This window comes from Pelodiscus sinensis, chromosome 1 (genome assembly GCF_049634645.1).
Source record: "Pelodiscus sinensis isolate JC-2024 chromosome 1, ASM4963464v1, whole genome shotgun sequence".
Classification (NCBI taxonomy): Eukaryota; Metazoa; Chordata; order Testudines; family Trionychidae; genus Pelodiscus; species Pelodiscus sinensis.
The window spans coordinates 111827472-111847175 of record NC_134711.1 but is presented as its reverse complement, the minus strand read 5'-3'; the positions used below and the strand labels follow the sequence as shown (position 1 = coordinate 111847175).

Genomic DNA, 19704 nt, shown 5'->3' with positions numbered 1-19704 from the left:
TTCTTAGATCAGTCCCGGACACGTTGGAAAGAAAACACAAAGTGGAGTGAAATGCATCCCCCCGATACATGGTGGCCTTGCAGGGTAATGAAATAAGGCAGATGTCACATTTCTGAAAGTGTGTTGGACAGTGTTACCAGTCCTCTTTGGGTGCCCCAGGACCTGGACTCTAGGGTGCAGAAGGCCTTTAAATTTGGCAATATGGAGCACTGGGCTCTCAGGATTTGCCACTTATGATTTTTAAGCAGCAGCTCAGACCAGACATCTGTCTACCTCAGGGCTAGTGAACATGACAGTGTTCTGCTTTCACTGCAGAAAATTCTTACCAATCACCTAAGCACAGGTATCTTGTGGCATTTTAGTGCTAATGGGCTTCCCTTTCCAGGTGATGGGAGAAGATCCTGAAAATCTGGTGGCTCCAGCCCCCCCTCCTCTATTTAGTCTGAATCCAGACCTGACCCTGCACACAAGAACATTCTGTACTGTGTTTATATTCCTAGTATGAAGTGGCATGTCTATATGGAGACCGTCTGCATCTTGATAAAACAGCTCTCTGTTAATTGGACTTGAAATAGAGTTCTTTGCCCTAATTAGGCTGAACCCAAGAGAACAAAGGAAACATATCCAACCCAGAAAGAGTTCATCACAAACATTGAAATGAACACAAAGCACTTTAGACTCTAAAGATGTTTCATGTTCAGTGCAGTTCTGTCCTCAATGACATGCAAATCCTCCTTGACATTTATTGCAACATTTAAAAATCAAACCCCTACACTTAAAAGCAAAAAGCGGCAGCTGCATTACATGGATGCTAAATGCCACTGAATTTGCTTTGACTTATTCTCGAGCAGAAGCAGGATGATGAAAAGAAATAAAATGGATGGACTGCTAGTTTTATGACATCTCCGCATGACAGGCTATCTGCTAAATGCTCATTCAGCATATACAACTGCTCATGTAATGTATTAGGGGGCACACAGGACAGTGTTTAGGACTTGTTATAAAAAAGCCATCATCACAATACACAGGACTGAAATTTAAGGAATACATATTAGTTTTTGGAAGAGATAATGATAACCTGGTGCAAGGAAAAACTAATGTAAAAACCTGGGTTATCTTCTACCAGAACTTTTGCACTGTGGATTCATGAAAGCATTAGTTAAATGTTACAAATCATCCATCCTCAAAAGCTGACGTGATCCAATGCAGTTTTGTAAGCCCACCAATTTATAATGCTGGCACTTCATCTTCCTCACACAGGAAGGAACTAGTCCATTTCAAAGTTGTTGGGTTGTTTGGTTTTTTTTAAATGAATTACAGGCTCACAAGCAGAGCTGTGGAATTTCCATTTCATGAGAGATTCTCACATTTAGAAGTGTATTTTCATTCTGAAGTTGGACATTTCAAATTTTCCCACTGACAATGCTAAAAAAATTGGATTGGGTCAATTGAAATGGATTGTTTTCAGTTTGACTTCAATATAATATATAATTTGAAAATAAAAAGTCAGTGCTTTAATAAATCAGACGAAAACATTTTGACCTTATCAAATGGCTTGATTTCAATATTTACCTGTTCAGAATTTTTTTTTAATCAAAATCAGCACTTTCCCAGGGAACATTTTGATTTGGATCAATCAGCAGCTGAAAACTCTCCACAGCTCTACTCAAGAGGAACACAAAACAAAGCAATTCCTCTGACCAGCCAAAGCTGCAGTGCCTAGAGGTTTTCTCCTTGTCTCTCTCAGTTTCTGGAAAGAGGACACATCCTTTTCTTAAATCCTATACAAGGTCATATCATAGCTCATAACTCAGTCAGTTTTATGCTGCCTCAGCCACATGAAAGAAAATTGGCACCACACAGAAGATCCACCAAAAGTCAGCAGGCGCCACAAAAGGTAGTTTGATTGGTGGAAATATGGGAGAAGACAGAAAAAAACAACCCATGACATTGTATCAAATCTTGCAGACTAATCAAATTTACTATCGAAGAGGCAAAGCAAGACAAACTACTGCTGCAGCGAGAACCAGATGCATGTCTGTACATTATAGAAACAATGGATTTTCAAAAGCATAGCTGGGGGGGGGGGGGGGAGAAGAAAGGGGGCACAGGGCAGGGCAGTGGAGAGTATTGTGTGTGAAATGTGTGTGCTTCATCTCAAATAGCAAAATGCTTAAATGGTTTCACAGCACTTATGCATATTTTGACCATCGCCTGCTATCATACACACACACATCTGGAAGCTCCTAAGACTCTCATGAATTCTTTCCGTAGGTTCAACTCTTTCATTTTCTTAGTCATACATCGTGTATGCAGACTTTTGCTGTTTATCATTCAATGTACAGGGTTCTTACCTTCTTACTGTCTCCATCTCCAATTCCTTTCTCCCTCAGTAGTCGGTTTAGTGCTTTTCGGGTTCCAACCAAAGCAACAACCCACCCCATCTAGAGCAATAAAAAAAAACCCATGACAAAACAACAGGAAGCTGTACCTCTGACTGTACCACTTATCAGTCTTCCACCCAACTGATCCAGTGTTCTTTACTCTTTCCAGGCTAACTAGTGTCTTTCCTGTTGATGCTGGGTGAAACAGTTCTCTCCTTGGTTTTCTACATTCCATAAACTTCACCCTATGGGAAACAGCGGAGTGAAGAGGGGCTTCTTCTAACCTTCACTGGAAGTCTCACTCTGGAGCCTCTAAATAACCAAGGTGCCAACATCAGGCCTTGAGCCCACAGAACTACTGTATGATCCTAGGCCTTCTACTTCACAAACTTGCTCTCTCATTGGATTTCTTTCTTTTCACCAGTCTCATTCATGCCCTTTTCCATAGCTTTTCCTGGGCTGTTTCACTCATCTGACTTGGTGGAGTAATACACCCCAAGTCTGGTCTTTCCCCAAAAGAGCAATGTTTGAAATATTTAGGCCACCCACGGATTAGTCACATGATCCTTTGGCTACATCACCTATCGGCCACTTCAGCCTACATCTTCCATAATTCCCTTATTTTAGACTTTGCTGGAATCAGGACCAAGGATCATTTTGTGAATACATTTATATCCAGTTACAGATGCCTATTCAGTTGGTATTTAAGTGCAGTGAAATAAATGGGGGGCAAAGTAGTATCACATACAAATATTGAATAGATTTTTTTTGCAGTCAGCTTTGGATTCTGCAAAAGGGGAGCATACAGTTCTTATAATTATAGTTGATATCAACATATTGAGTTGGCCAACAAAACTTGAACCTTTCAACTCAAAGTTTTGGAGAGAATATATCAGCTCTTCAATCAAGGCTGTGCTGAAATTTGCATTGAAAGCCTTGAGAGATGAAAGCTCGCCCTTTGGTCCACACTCCTTTTGAATCATGGTGAAACAATTGTTAAGCAATGGTCAACTATTTCCTGCTGTGGTTAAATATGTTGCCACATGACCCTTCCATTTCTTCAGCCTCATTTACTTAGGTCTGTTATTCTGACATGCTGCCTCAGACTGACATTCATCTTGGTTTAAAGGTCCCTGCACCATTTCAGCCTTCAAAGTAGAACCTAAGTGGTGATTTAGCTTTGTGCAACTGCACTACACCAAAGCAAATTTCACCTTGAGAGAGTTGATAGCTGGGGCTGTGGAAGAGGGAAAGGACTCCAAGTCAATGATGAAAAAAAAATCCCTGAACAATTGTGTAGAAAAAGTAAAAATGAAAAACCTCCTGAATGTCCTGCATCTCATTTTGTTACACAATTCTCATTTTCCCACCATGAGAGATTTTGCTAGTAAAACATGAAACTCCAGAGGGCTGATTGAAATAAACAGCCAAAGCTTCAGATGTTTATCTAAAGTAATTGGACATCTCTTTGGGATGGAAATCTCACAAGAACACCCTTCCAGTGAGGTTTCTGGTGCTTCCTGCTTATGGTTGGAATGGAACATAGAAGCACAGAGTTTATAACAACAAATGATAAACAAAATTAACCCGACATTTCTTGAGCCTGAAAACAGGTTTGGCTTGAGTTCTGAATGAACGTATTTTCTCTATGCTGCCTCACTCATTTGTGAAAATTCCTATCGCCATTTGAACTTTCAAGAGACTGCAGGTAGAAAGAATAGAAAGTACCTGATGGATTCTGGCCAAGATGAACACCTCTAGTCTTTCTCCACTAAAGTGGCCATCTGATAAATTTGCCTCTTCCTGCTTTTGAATTCTGGCTTGGCAACCTCCCTGTTTGAGTTTCCTATTTGTAAAATGGAGACTGCACTCGTTCCTGTCTCACAGGAATTTTGTGAGGTTCTAAGATGGATTATGCTCTGGAGGTATAAAATATAATTTTTACTATAACTTGGGAAGTAATTAGGATCAATTTAAAACAGTAAGAAGCAACCTGATACAGGGCATCCCCACTATAAGTCGTCTCGGTATACATCCGTCCCATACTAAAGTTGTTGACGTTTGTAGGAACTGATGCATTATAAGTCCTCCCATTCTCTGCTCTTAAGTCTCTCTCTCTCTCTCTCTCTCTCTCTCTCACACACACACACACACACACACACACACACACACACACACACACACACACAATTTGAGTAAATGGAGGTAAAAAATCGAGGTTAAAAAATTCCCCTCTTTAAGTTGGTTTGCTATAAGTCCAAGTGTTTTGGAACATATCTTGAACTTCTAGCAAGGATGGCCTGTAGAACCAAGATCTAGCTAGATGCCTTCATACATCCTCCTTCTCATCAGTCCTAAAGATACACAAACCGTCACTTGTCATGCTAGCAAGTGTTAGGTAACACTCCAGTCTGGAGTTTATATTTCAGTGTCTCTAGTACTGATGTTAAGTGGATAAACATGAAAGTGTGATTGTTCCAGCTAAACAAATAGGCACCAGCAGCCAGCTGCACAAATGCACATTCTGGCAGCAGGAAAGTAAAGGCCATATGTATGGGGCCTGACAAGCTTAGAATTTTAGAGGGTTGGTAAATGGGAGGGAGAGCTACCTAACAGAGTCCAGGACTTTCTTGGGTTTTCTTTCCAAATCTGCTTGTGGCATTGAGCAAGTAATTTAACCTGTCTCAGTTTTCCCAGCTATAAAATGGGAATAATTATATCTTGCCATCTTTGCAAAGTGCTTAGATACCAATACAGGTAATGTCTTATAAGTGCAGAATATTACTTAAAATCCAACAATTGCGAGGCTACCACTGCATTGCATACTATGGGAGTAAAGGGCCATGAGAGGCCAGGGAAAACCAGAAATAACAGCCCCATGTCCCTACTCTTACTCCAGTTTTACATTTTTTTTTCTGAACACTTTAAGTATTCTACCCAGTCATGGTCTTGTCTGTGATCTTTTTATGTCATTTTCTGTGAGTTATCACCTTAGGTACACAACACATGGCTAGTCTCACTGACTTTTTGAGGGCATTGACTTCAGTGGAATTACTCACGTACTTAAAGTTAAGCCTGTCATGTATCAGGACGTAAGTCATAATATTTAATTGAAACGAGGACGTCTATCTGTATGTGTTTTCCCACGCCCTAGATATTTTACAAACAACTCACTGAAAGGATTAAAAACAACAAATAGTCCTGTTGGCACCTTAGAGACTAACAAAATATGTATAGAATCACAAGCTTTCATAGGTAAAACTAGTTCACCATAGCTGTCTGATCTAGGTAGTTGTGCTTTTCATTTTGTTCTTTTCTTTGGGGTTGTTTTTGAAAGAGGAGTGGATTACTGGGTTTTTGCTGCTTGAAATTCAAAGTGGAGTGTTTGCTTGTATGTGTGTGTGCGTTTTTTTTTTTAAAGGCTTCGCTTTAAGCCTTGCTTTTTGAAGCCATGCTGCACCTTATAAATGTTTCATCAGAAAGGAGCTACTCTACAGAACCTCTTGCACATTCCAATCTGTCACATTAACAAGGCCAAATGGGAGGGTTTTTTTTTTTTTAAGTTGAAAATACCGTGTGGAAGGAAGAACAGGATTAGGAATTGTTTATACATCAGGTAGGTAGAGCTAATGAACAATGTTCCCTTTAATTTTTTCCATGCATGGATGGAATGTATTTTGTTTTGTGCTCCTAAGCATGTGTGGATGTGCAGTAGAAAGACATGTTGCTGGCTGTGAGTGCTCAGCTAATTAGCTGGGTGGCATTGGAATCTCTCCTGGGTGGCTGCCTATGTGCTCAGCTTACAGGAAACCCTGCTAGTGGGAGAGGATGATTCTCTCAATTCAGGCTTTCACTAGCATTACAGTTCTGAGCCCAGTCTGAGATACTTGGGGCCTGATTTCAGAAGTGATGAGCACCCTGGCTCCCATTTGCTTCAGGTGGAGCTGTGGGTACACAGCACCTCTGCAGATCTGTCCCTCGGTGTCTCAAGTTGGGCCCCTAAAAACAAAGGCACCGAATAGCTGCATATGATTTTGAAAAAAATCTGGCCCATATTCACTCTGTTTGGGGCTCCAATACAAGTGCTTTCACCATTTTCTTTGTCTGTATTTTCTGGGCAAGGAAGGGTCGTGGAACAGTCAAGCTTTTGAGAATGAGTTTTGGCTTCTAGTAACCTAGTGGTAGCCAGCCACACACAACCAGTTATAGTCCCTCATTTTCAATAATTGCCTAGCCCCACGGAAGCCAATAGGAGATTTGCTATTTACTTCAGTGAGACTAGGACTTCTCCTTTGGGACATGGACTTGCTCCTCAGTGGAATTACACAAAGATGAATTTGTTCCACCCTATGTAGGTAGCACATACAATTATAGTGGGGAGACACAAACTGGGAGCCTTGTGGTCAATACAGGGCTTCTATCAGCAGAAGAAAACTGTTTGCGCCTAGGACTGACTTGACCTTAGGGCCCAGGAAAAGAAACACTGATAATTAGCGAGGCTTCCTGCCTCCCAGTCTCCCAGCATTTCAGCTATCCTGGAAGTACCTGTATCGTAGTCCAGGCATTTCCATCTTGTCCTGTGTGCCGTAAACTGTGGCCACAGCCCTATGACTGCATACAACAGCTCTAACTGAGGAGCTAAAACAAATATGAACCCAAGTGCTTCACAGGCTGCTCATTTGCTTCTGCTCACCTCTCAGACACTGGAATGTACCTGGCTGTGGGGTAGCACATGGACACCATTATGAGCCAACTCTCCTCCAGGGAAGATTTTAAGGATGAGAAAAAAGGATGATTTTTGGATGGAGGCAATAGACTGGGGATCAGAAAGGCTAAGCTCTGTTCCAATCCCTGCTAGCTCAGATGCATAAAGTTAAGCATGTGCTTAAGTACTGCATCAGGGCCTTCACCTGTCTTTTTGTTTGCCTCTGCAGAATGGGAATAATCCCTACCACATGTGTCCAGATTCTTAAAAGAACTCATCTCCCACAATCAGTGCTGCTGGATTTCACCAAGAACTCAGCTCCCATTCAGCCAACAAATAAGAGGACAGGTTTGCAAAGAGTTTAGCACATTGGATGCTCTTTGGAAAATCTGGCCATAAGGGTCACAATGGGTGATCCTGAGGGCTGGGAACCTGATCTTTATTTACATGCCTAATGAGAGGTGAGCTCTTATGAAAAATTGCTCCCCCCTTCCACCTGTGGGTGTCAAAAATCAGTGAAAAATCTGGCCTTCCGCTTTTGAAATCTGGCCCCGTAACACAGGAATATTGTGAGGATAAATTAATTAATGCAAATGAAGTGCTGGGATAACATAGAAGAACCTGCAAATAAGCAAGGAATAGCTTCTGGAGTTGAAACTTGACAGGGAATATCAAGTAGGCAGAATGTAATTACCCATGAGAATTATGTTATAGCAGATCCGGGACATGCAGCATTGCAAGCTGCAGGCAGCCATTTCAGTGGCATGCCATTTTAAAAGCTATAAAATGTAAAGGGCAGGCTTTTAATAAACAGGATAAACACACTGAGAATCTGTAATGCTGGCTTTCTAGCAAGAAAATGTAAAGGGAATTTAAAACCTACTTCTACAAACTTCACCTGGATAGCCATGTGTTGTCAGATGGATTTACATGTGCCACATGATGCTGAAAAATGAAAGGAGATGGGAATGAGATCTAGGAAAGTGAAGAGCATATTTGCAGCTCTCGATTCTTCCTTCCTATATAATTTCTTGAAAGACTTTGGTGACTGCTAAGTTGCTGGGGAGCAGAATCTGTAAAAAAAATAATAATGGAAATACAGTGATCTTCAATAATCATTTAGTTCAGTTTTTATTATACCATTCCTAGAAGGCAAGGAGAAGAGACACGGGCTCGCTTTTGCTACTTCTATATCTCAGTGGAGTTACACCTGATTTACACCAGTGTGAGAGAGAAAATAATTGGTGTCAGTTCTATGCTTTATTCCTCACCCATCTATTCAGGCCAGGCACATATTTCTTAAGTTCTTTCTTCCTTCTCACCTGTTTCTCCAATATTTTTGGCCTTTTCTTTCATTTTTCTCAATAGTTTCTCAAATGTAGCTCAAGAGTTTGGTCTGATCCTGCGAGCCCTCATTACCTTATGGAACTTCCATGTCTTTACTGATTCACTCCACTCTGTGTGCTATAGTACAGTGGTTCTCAACCCAGTGGCTCAGGACCCTCTGGAGGGGTTACAATCAGGTTCACGGGAGTCACCAAGTATGGCCACTGTCAGACTCACCAGGGCCCAGGGCAAAAAGCTAAAGCCCCACTGCATGGGGCTGGAGCCCAGGGCTCTAACTCCCACCTCTTGGGGCTGATGCTTAAGGAATGTAGCTTCACAGAGGACCTTGTAGCATGGGGACTCAGGCAATTGCCCTAATGCAGGGCTATTCAACATGTGGCCCCCAGACCATTTGTTTGTGGCCCACAGTGCAGTTTGGGTTTACGCAGGACTCAACACATGGCCCATAGGTGGAATCCTTTGAACATGGGCTTCACTGGGAACATGCTCCACAAAGGCGAGGCATCTCCCAGGCTGGGTGAGCATTGAAAGACGCAAGCAGACGGATTGGCTGCAACAGACAGGTACAGCCTGTTGGTGATTCTAGCCCCCAGGGAGGAGGTACCAGGAGCAGTGGGGCATTGTGGGAAGTGCTGGCTGCTTAGCCTTGTGGGCTGCGCTTGAGAGGTGCTGACTGGCTCACGCTGGCCACGTTTGGGTCCGGTGCCATGTCTTAAGGCTTAATCGTTCTATTCATGCCCGTCAGTGTGAAATGAGCTATTTGCATGTATTTTTGCATGTATATGCAGCCACACTTAAGTTGCAGCCCTCTGCATGTGCTGTGAGTATCATTGTGGCCCCCAGGGCTTCCAAAGTTGAGTAGCCCTGCCCTAATGCCAACCCTGACTTTTATATGCAGAAAAACAGTTGTGACAGAGGAGCCATGGTGTTTTCATAGCAAGTTGGGGTCCTCAGAAAGAAAAAGCTTGAGAACTCCTGCTGTCACACATGGCCTGCAGAATCTCACTGTCTCTGAGATGTAGTGATTGTAGGTTCATGGTCCACAGCTGGTGGTCTTTCACTTTGTTTTTGCAGTGTTTATCACACAGTATTGGAACTTAACCAATAAAGGGCCAGGTACTCAGCTGAGATAGCTTTGATAAAGTAAATGCAGCTACCCAAATATACAACACTGGTGGATCTGGTCCTTTAAATAATCCTCTTCCGAGGACTCCAGTTGCACAGTCTCTTCGCACAGCCCTGCAAACTTATGGGAATCATGACAATTCTGACCACACACTATTCTTTGATATCTTCCTTTCTTCTTTGAGCATTTGATTTCTCACCTTGCTTTTTATTTTCATCTTTCCGGGCCTCACTTTTGCTCCTGCTTATGCCTGTTTGGAACACCAATGAGAAGTGCCAAGAAAATGTGAAATGATGTAGGGTATGTGTCAGCAATAAGTAAAATCTCTTGCGATTTTTTTCTGACATGGGAGGAAGGACAATGAGAGAGGAAATTAGCTCCCCTATGGTTGATGGCTTTCCTGGATTAGCTCACCCCAGTTCTTCAATTTTTTTGGAGCTACTGAATGCTCAGTTAATATCGTTCAAAGTATTAAACTGAGTTGAATCCTCCCAGAAATTCCTTATTACAGTATTTGTGTATCCCCTTCTGTGAAACCCTACAAAACTTCTCTTCCAGTGTTCCAACTGCATCTCTTTCAAAAATAAATTAGAGCATTAACACCTGAATACTCTACATATCACAGTCATATGGTCAGTTTATAAATACTTATGCAGATGGGTTTTATGACCAGATAGTATCTTGATTTTTGTTTGTTTGGCTTCATGCTGTCACTACATGGCGTTATATTATTCGTGACAGATGAACTGCAAAATGTTTGACAGTCTGACTCTGTTCTGTTCTTATTTGTAGAGCTCAGTATTGCTAATCCCAAGCTTTCAAAAATTATGAGTCAGAATCCATCCCAAATCAACATTGGCTTATAAACCATTAGGATGTATTTGTTTAAAAAGAGACATTTTAGGTTCTTTTTGTTCACCTTCTGGCTTTTGACCCTTCAGGATACATCTGGTCACTTTTTCAACTTATCTCTACAAACCCGCAAGCAGAAGATGTACTCTTATTTTGAATGAAAGTTAAGATACTCATGCTATCATATAACTCTTGGAGCTAAGACTTCATAGGCTGGAAATCAGGTCCTTTGTTGAGATTTTTGAGGGTTCTTTGTTCTGGTTTCATCCAACTGAGAAATTCCAAAAAAGTCACAATTCTCATGGTAAGTTTCACATTTTGGCTTCCAGCTTGAATTACTGAGTATAACAGTATTTCCTATTTTCATCTGCATTAATTATATCAAATTGGTTTATGCTAGTGCTCCCTGAACCACACTCTATTGACAGGTGTACCTTCTTTCTTGGCCAGATGTATATTTGTGGTCAGAAAGAGCAAAAGGAAATAAAAATATATTCCCAACAAACTGTGCACTTAAACAAGACTGAAAACATTACAGGCCAAGACGCCCAGGGGAATAAAGAAGTTATTTGCACTTTAAACCTCAAACCATAACGGTGTTCATTTTAATTTGTGGCTTCTGTTTCATCCTAATTCTAGATGCTGGCTGGAAACTGGCTGGTTTTAGTGTTAAATTCCAGTGCTATGCAGTGGGACTAGGGAGCTTTTACGAGGGTTGGGACACGTGTCTGAAATAAGTCCGCAGCCAGCCATCCTACTCAGTAGAGTGGGGAACTAATACAGGAAGTTGGGCCAAGTGTAGATTGAGGGCTAGGAGAGAACCATCTGGTGAGCGGGTGCAGGGAGATGTATAAATAGAAACGAGAGCCAGGAGCAGGGGGTGGGTGAGTCAGTTTGCAACAGTTTCTGGGAGGACATGCGTGGAAAGGGAGCAGGGGTCGAAGTATCAATGGGATCTAAGGAGGAATCCACAGATGTAAGGAAGGTTGGAACAATTTGTGATCACATTCACTGCTGGCATAAACAAGTGCAATTCCTTGACTTCTGCAGAGTTACACCTACTTATGCCCTCAATAAGATGCATCCTTTGTGGGAAAGAGACAAGGCTGAGGACAAATTTATTCCTCATCAGTTCCTTAGTTCTAGACTTAAAAATATACCCTACTTTTTATTATCACCGATTATGACTCACCTTTCACTGTTGCAAGCAGCCATTGTAATGACTAGAAACAGCAGGCAGCAGAAGCAGTACAAAAGAGAGCCAAGGAATGAGCGTACTGATTCATGCTGTGGCTATGTCATTGCTTAGTGCTATCTAAAGAAAGACACAGTCGATTGTCCCTTGCTAAGCTGCTTGTGGTTAGTTCAACCTGTTTCAAGAAGAAGATGAAAAATACATTTCAGGTTATAAATAACAGACCTAATACATTGCATTCGAAGAGGTACTAGTCAGTCTCCTTCCTGCCGTGACTCTGTGCCTCCTCATCTCTTCCGAGATTATTCAGACATGAGAGTTCATTGTAGTAGTTGTATACAGTAATGAGAACAAACCATCTTTCAAAACAAAATGCCCCATTGCACGCACTTCTCCACCTGAGGAGCGGATGTGAGAACAAAGCCTATGACAGATGTTCCTCGTGTTGCTAAGAAAACCATAATGCCACAGACCCTCCAGTGATTAATGCAGCACAGAACCAATGAAAAATAAAATAGACTAGTACCGTTTTCTAAAATCTTCCATCTAGACACTTTACTCATCTCAAAAGAGAGAAAAAAATAGTATTGATTTTACATGATAAGAAAGCTTATCCCTAAACTGTTTGTGATGTCTCTCTTAAGAGTCCCATGTGGTGGAATGTAACCTTCTATATAATATTACTATTATCCTTTTCAGTTATCTGGTACTGTCAGACCATTCGTCAGAGAAGTTTGAAGAGCTTTACTGACAGCAATTCATTGTCACATTCCTCTGAGGGACAGAAGTTGTTCTGCTCACTTTGCTGATGGGGAAACCAAGGAATAAAAATTGCAGTGATGTACCCAAGATCACCCAATAAGTCAATGGAAGACCTGGAATTAAAAGGCAGCAATCTCATCTCTTGGGCTATGAAATAACGCTGTTGTGTAGACATAATAACGGACGCTATTCCAAAATAACATAGTCTGTGTCTACACATACGCAGTTATTTCAACATAATGTTGAAATAATGTTGAGCTAGAGAACTGCTTATTCTGACTCCTGTAACCCTCATTGTGCGAGGAGTAAGGGAAGTCAAGGGAAGAGTGCTCTCTCTTGAAATAACTGCTGTGCAGACAACGCCAAAAATCAAAAAACTATTTCGACTTACGCTACGCAATTGACGTCGCTCAAGTTGCATAGCTTATTTCGAGTTTAGCCCTGCTGTGTAGATGTGCCTCTAGTATCCTGCTCTCCCCATTAGACATGTTAGGTAAAGCTGGTCAGAGAAACTTTCAGGGACCCATAGTCCCACAGAATGTGCAGTTTTGTAAAAATTGAATCACTTCATGAAATTGGTTTGATTTTGCTGGAATTCTGTCTTGGAAGAAGATAGGAAGGGAGGGGTAGAGTTCTGAAAACATCAAAACATCCCATTCTGTCACTTCTGAATGAAGCTTTGTCATTTTTTCATTTTGAAATAATTTTATTTCTATTTTTGTTTGTTTTGATTTAAAAATGTTTTAATTTGTATTATAATACAAACAATATGCACAGGAGAGACTCTAGCCTATAGCTGGGCTATTAGCAAGGTTAGCTTTGTATATTAAACGTGGGAAATTTAAATGTTCTCACATTTCCCTGATTCTTTCTTGGAACCAGCTGTGGGAGTTAGAATGACGGCCTACCCTCTCAGTCCCAATACATTGCAATGATCTGCTCTGCAGACTTTGTTCTAACTTGGTTGCTTCTGATCTGTTTACAAGGGAGCAAACTGTAGAAAAGATAAGTGAAACAGTCAATGTGCAAGACACAGAAATAAAGAGTCAAATATAGATGATGTTCAGTCATTGATGGATTTAGAGCACAGAATCCTCCCAAAACGTTTACCTTTTAGTTTTCTTTTCGATGGTATCTGAACGTTCTGTGTATGTATGCGTTTCACTTCCACTTCCACACACAGGGAAAAATGTTAGCCCATTCTCCAATATAGTGAGAAATTTATCACAGTCATTTGAGCAAATAAGGGTTGAAAAAAGCTGGGTTTTGCTACTTGCCTGAAATTTGCCGATCTCTTAATGCAAGTTCAAGGCCACGTGGACAGGCCATAGAAAAGGAAATAGATGATCCATCTAACTGAAAAACATAGAGAATGAGAAATGGAGTGAAAGAGGTGGATTTGCATTGTCATTCCATTATTTCATCCTTCAGGCCACGCCTAGGTTTTGTCTGTTCATTCACCAACAGAGTCACAAACTAGGGAAATAAAAGGCAAAGGCTGAGAAAGTGTCCTGTGAGGCCCCACAATCAAACTGCCAGTGCTCATGTGTTTAGGACACAATTTAGAACTCAGGAGGGGAACTCTGGCCACACCATTCATCAGAGAATGACTTGAAAGGAGATACAGGCAAAAAGAAAATTAAAGCTTTTGTTCTCCTAAGTTCCAAGCACTTTAGTCCAGTCCATCAAAGCATTTAAGCATGAGTGGTCCCACATAAATTGCTTTAATACAAATAATAAATAATAACAAAAGTTGAATTGCACCATGTCTATACGCAGAGCATTAAACTAGCATAGGAATATGGGTATACTATCCTAGCAAAACACTCCCAGAGTGGACAGAGCTATCCCAGCAAGATGTCCCCCTTCTCTTGCATGAACAGAACAAGCTGTACCAGTAAAAGCAGAGCTTTGCCAGTACTGCTGCATCAACAGTAGGGACTTCTTGCTGGGACAGCTGTGTCTGACAGGGATTTCAGCTCTTAGCACTACTGACTGACAGCTATGCTAACAGAAATCTGTGGTGTAGACATGGGTTTAGTCACAGATCTCAAATAGGTGTATGTATAATTTAAATAGTCAGCTCCTATATGAAAACATAATAACATTTAAACCAGAACATTTGAGATAATCAAGTAGAGTTTATAGCAGATTATTTTTAAACACATTATTAAGGTACCATAACAATCTAAATTAAATGGATATTTAGGAATCTCAATGGAAGGGATTGCCCCAAATGTTTGGATGAATCAGCATTAATTACCATCACCCTTATTTCATCCAAACAGCTGCACCATCAGATAGGCAGGATTTAGACAGTATAGTGTGGCAGACTTTGATTAAGCAAGGGACTAGACCATATGCACTTAACTTTGAGTTGTCTCATTGACTTGTAAAGGATGTTACACACATTTAGTTAGATTCTTATTGTACCTTAATAACATCATAATAAATTGTTGAAACATATTTATGGAAGTTTAATTACAGTACTAGGTGTTTTTAAATGATCTATTACAAACTCTACTTGATTTCCCCAGATGCTCTGGTTTAAATGGTATTATATGTTCATATCGGAGCTGCCTATTTAAATTAAATACTTGGCTGAATCCAGGCCATCATTCTGAGTAACTATCAAGCATGTTTAGATGTCATCAACGGCCTCAACTTTGGTGTGGATTTCAATGGCCAAAGCACAATCAAATCCTCAATCATATATGCAATTAGCGGCAGTGACAGCTGCTGAACTGGCAGCCCTGGAGCATGAGGTCACCATACAGAACACACATACTCTATGAAACATGCCAGAGCAAGATGCCCCATAAGGAAACTGCTTCTAGCCTTGGAGGGATCCTTTGTATGGGTGAAAGGCTAGTGCTGTCTTCCTACCAATGGAAGCCTTGGACTCGCTGCTGAAACTGCCAGCTTGTGTTTGTCATAGTGGCATTTGTGTTCAGTATTATGGCTCATAATCTGAGAGAGAGGGGACTAAACTGAAAACTCGGGTCAGAGTTTGTCCCTCAAACCAGTCTTTGCAAGGTCCTGAACTGAAATACCATGAACTTCAGGAAGGCTCAGATTTAGAGATGGGCTTCAAACCCCGCAAGGTCATACCCATCTCCTGGAACCAATTAGAACATCCTGACCTGTGCCAGCTGCAAATGGACCCCAAGGATCATTACAGTGGCCAAAGATTTCAGGGGTATAGAGGTGCTTTGCCTTCGTCTTTTTTCTCATACACTAGGGGCCCCATTCTGTGGGAATCCTTCCTGTCTAATTATACCAGCTTAGAGCAACTTTGGATCAAGGAACAATCATAAACCTGCCCTAAATGGACAGGAACATTCAGCCTCTGAAATTCAGACCTGAGCCTAGTGGGTCCAGGCTATTTCTTATATCTACTTGGAACTTGACTGCGATTCACCAGCTCACTTTATGTAAGACACCAAGCAACCATCAGACAGTTGTGGCTTGAGACTTCCATATGCTGTTCAGTGAAAAGGGCCTGGTCTTGTGGCAAAAAACTCCATCTTCTGTTACCAATCCTCCTGTATTTTTGTTCTCTTGAAGGAAGAACTGGTCCTAGAAGACACATTCACAACTCGACTAAGATTTCAGATTTAGAAGTTTCAACTTTGTTTTTCCCTTAGGTCTTATTGATTCAGAACGTTGCTAGGTAATTTATGCCCTGGTCTTACATGTTATTGGGCAAAATGCAAGCCTTTATGCGAACACAGGAAAATACATGTAAAGTATCTCCTAATATATTTCTCTTGAAATGCGTGAAGATTACAGCTGCTGCAATAAACTCCTAATCTGTAAATGCTGAACTGTAGATGTTTGACATTAACTAGCTGCTTTTACAAAGGAAATATCTGCAGCACGGATATTGAGAAATTAAGAAATAACCTAAACTTTCGTACCAGAATTTTAAACTATATTGACCCTAAAGCAGGTAATGGGTGTTTTGTGGGGTTTTGTTGGTTTTCTTTTGTAACATTCAGAAAGATTCAGTTTGTTGTATATTTAGTTAACCTTTCTATAGCTTTGCACATGCCTCTTCTTGGTTTCAAACAGAAGCAGCAAAATACTGCAAGAGAGACTGTTCTCCTGATTATACATAGATGACTGAATCCAAGAAGTATGGGAAATCTTTTGAGAAACTCTGATCTCTTCTACTTTCCTACTTGTATAGCTGCCATGGAAATCCCAGCTTCTAGAGACTGCATACATATAGAGACAGTGGGGCCTTACATCCAGACTAGAGCATAGACTGCAAGTATATGAAGCAGTTTGGAATTTGAGAATAGTTGGGCATGAAATAACGTTGAGTCCCTAACTTTTGTGATTAATTTTCCTACATAGGCAGGTGTTTGAAGGTTAAGGGCCCAGATCCTTTGAAATTTGAGTTAAATCATTGCTTTTAGCATTGTAGGAGCAGGCCCTCTATGTTACTGTGAAGTGATAGACAAAACTGAGATCTAATTTTCTGTTACAGGAGTTTTACACCTATGGAGTTTTACTGACTTTGCTGGTCATGAAGCTGGTGTAACAAAATGTAGAATTAAGCCTAGGGTTGGGTTATTAGGCACATCTGAAAGTAGAGATTATGGCAGTTTTGTTCTTTATCCCTGCTATTAATGAGATTCACCAATTTAAATAAAATATGGCCCAATCCTGCTTTCCTGGCTTACCTGAAACTCCCACTAAAATGAGCATGAGTTTTGTGTACATTGGGAATGCAAGATTTTCTTCTTTTTTTCTCTTACATATTGTTCGGCTTCTGCTAATCATGCCCTGGGAGAACACAACTTAAATAAATATTCGCTCATTATACCGATGACTCCTTATTTTGGTTCATTGTTTTAACCCTTTAGTATTGTTACACTGATCTCGCTTCTCAGTTTTTGAAGGACCATAACTAATTATCAAATTCAAACAACATTGCCTACTGTGAATGCCTCTTTCTGAAGGACTAAATCCTTTGTAGTGATGAATGATCGCCATTCTAACTCTTTCCTTAAAAAGTGTATTCAATGATGGTCTAAAAAAATAAGAAAAAGCATACCATCCCTGATCTCCATGAGTTGTAAAGCATATAATAAAGTCCATTCATCTTTTGAAAATCTTTTGTTTGAGCTGTAGAGTGCAGCTTAGTTACAAGAGGTGGCTGTGTCAGAAGTGAAAAACAATACCCCCTACTTGCTCCATCCTACTTTATCAGCTGATGGAAATTCAGCTCTAACTAGCTGCAGAATTTGAGGAAAACATTTGTTCATTTCTAAAGAATCACTTACAAATAAGAGTATCCATTTTGCCATGGAAGGGCATTAAAATATGTTAGTAAAGACCATACTGTATTACATTTGCTTTCCATAGGGTTGGAAGTGTTTATTTAGAGTTTAATTTAAGAGTATTTTTCACTTCCTCTAAACATATAGAAAAATGTAAACAATCCACCTACTTATAATTACTCAACAAGGTGAGTTGAAAGCCTTAATCCTGGTGAATTAATATATTGATGACTTATGTAACTCAGAGCAAAAATGGGTCCTTTGCCGCTAGCCAACTGGGCATGTCACTGGCTCTCTCTCTGAGCCTTAGTTTCCTCATCTGTACACTAGGGATAATGATCCCGACCTCCTTTGTAACTACTTTGAGAACTACTGAGGGAAAACACTATATAAAGCTGGATATCGTTATTATTTTTATCATCCTCACTGAAGTACAATCCAGATAAAAATTACATATTATTACCACTCGGCTTGAAAAAAACCTCAGCCCTTGACTTGACCCGGAGAAATCTTTGGGACCTCTGGCAGAGAAAGGAACCCATCAATGTGAGTAAAGGTAACAGAATCTTGCCCATTATTTTTATTAGTTTTGCTCATTACCAAAAACAGAAAAAGCATTTCCAATGAAAGATTTTCAAAATGGATTTACTTTTACTATTTATTCCAGTTGTGTGGGCATTGCACTTACCTTAGACTGATCTGTTTCACTGTTTAGTTCTTATGTACTGTTGTCATTGTATTTACACCAGTAGCAGTGAAGGACCTCAATCAGCGTCCGTGGCCCATTGTACTAAGTTCTTTAAAAACAGACTGAGAGACAATACCTCCCTTGAGTTTACTAGCAACACGTTAGCTCATAAGCTCATCACACAGCACAAGACTGAAGTGAAAACAGTGTATTTTTCTTTCAAATGATTCAAAATGTTCTGAAAACATTACAATTTATACTTGATTAAAAATACCTTCCTTAAAAATATGAAACAAACCTTTTAAGAACTGGTCTAATTGGGCAGAACCCCTTGAAAATGTTTCCTTTTGCACTTTTTAAGGGAGAATTTGAAAGACATGGTGCTCATCCAACGGGGGGGGGGGAGGGGGATATTACATTTCTGTACTCATAAACCTAATAACAGCACCTATTAGCACAATTTACATAGTACATTGTAGAAGCTTAATATTACAGCCTGGTAATACAGATAAGAATGATAATCAGGTCAACAGAGCTGCTGCATTAATAACAGGCACCAAAAGGCTTTATGCACTATTGTTATTATTAGATTTAATAAATGAAATGCAGATAAAGACATCGTTGGATGTTTTTAATAATTATATGATATTGAAGAGTGTTAGACTTGAAAACACATCAGATGAGGTGGAATCGACATCAAAATTAAATAATAATGAAAAATGTCTGCAGTTTTTCAGATCCTAACTGCAGTGGGAATGGGGAACATAAGAACATAAGAATGGCCGTACTGGGTCAGACCAAAGGTCCTTCCAGCCCAGTATCCTGTCTGCCGACAGTGGCCAGCACCAGGTGCCCCAGAGAGGGTGAACCGAAGACACAATGAAGCGATTTGTCTTCTGCCAACTCTCTCCAGCCTCTGACAAACAGAGGCCAAGGACACCATTTTATCCCCTGGCCTTTTATGGACCTAACCTCCATGAAATTCTCTAGCTTCTCTTTAAACTCTATTATAGTCCTAGCCTTCACAGCCTCCTCTGGCAAGGAGTTCCACAGGTTGACTACACGCTGTGTAAAGAAGAACTTTCTTTTTTTAGTTTTAAACCTGCTACCCATTAATTTCATTTGGTGTCCTCTAGTTCTTCTATTTAGGGAACTAATAAATAACTTTTCTGTATCGGCCCTCTCTACACCACTCATGATTTTATAGACCTCTATCATATCCCCCCTCAGTCTCCTCTTTTCTAAACTGAAAAGTCCCAGTCGTTTTAACCTCTCCTCATATGGGACCCGTTCCAAACCCCTAATCGTTTTAGTCGCCCTTTTCTGAACCCTTTCTAAGGCCAAAATATCTTTT

At 40.5% G+C, this 19704-nt stretch overlaps 1 protein-coding gene and 1 long non-coding RNA gene across 3 annotated transcripts in view; one reads left to right on the top strand and one right to left on the bottom strand.

Moving 5' to 3' along the window:
• Positions 1-19704, top strand: part of RERG (RAS like estrogen regulated growth inhibitor) — a 121998-nt gene that overhangs the window by 30691 nt on the left and 71603 nt on the right. The gene's annotated exons all lie outside the window — the stretch shown is intronic.
• LOC142818349 (uncharacterized) overlaps positions 13649-19704 on the bottom strand; it is a 158111-nt gene continuing 152055 nt past the window's right edge. The window contains exon 4 of the long non-coding RNA XR_012895815.1: positions 13649-13727. This is a non-coding gene — a long non-coding RNA (uncharacterized LOC142818349). The remainder of the gene's footprint in view (positions 13728-19704) is intronic.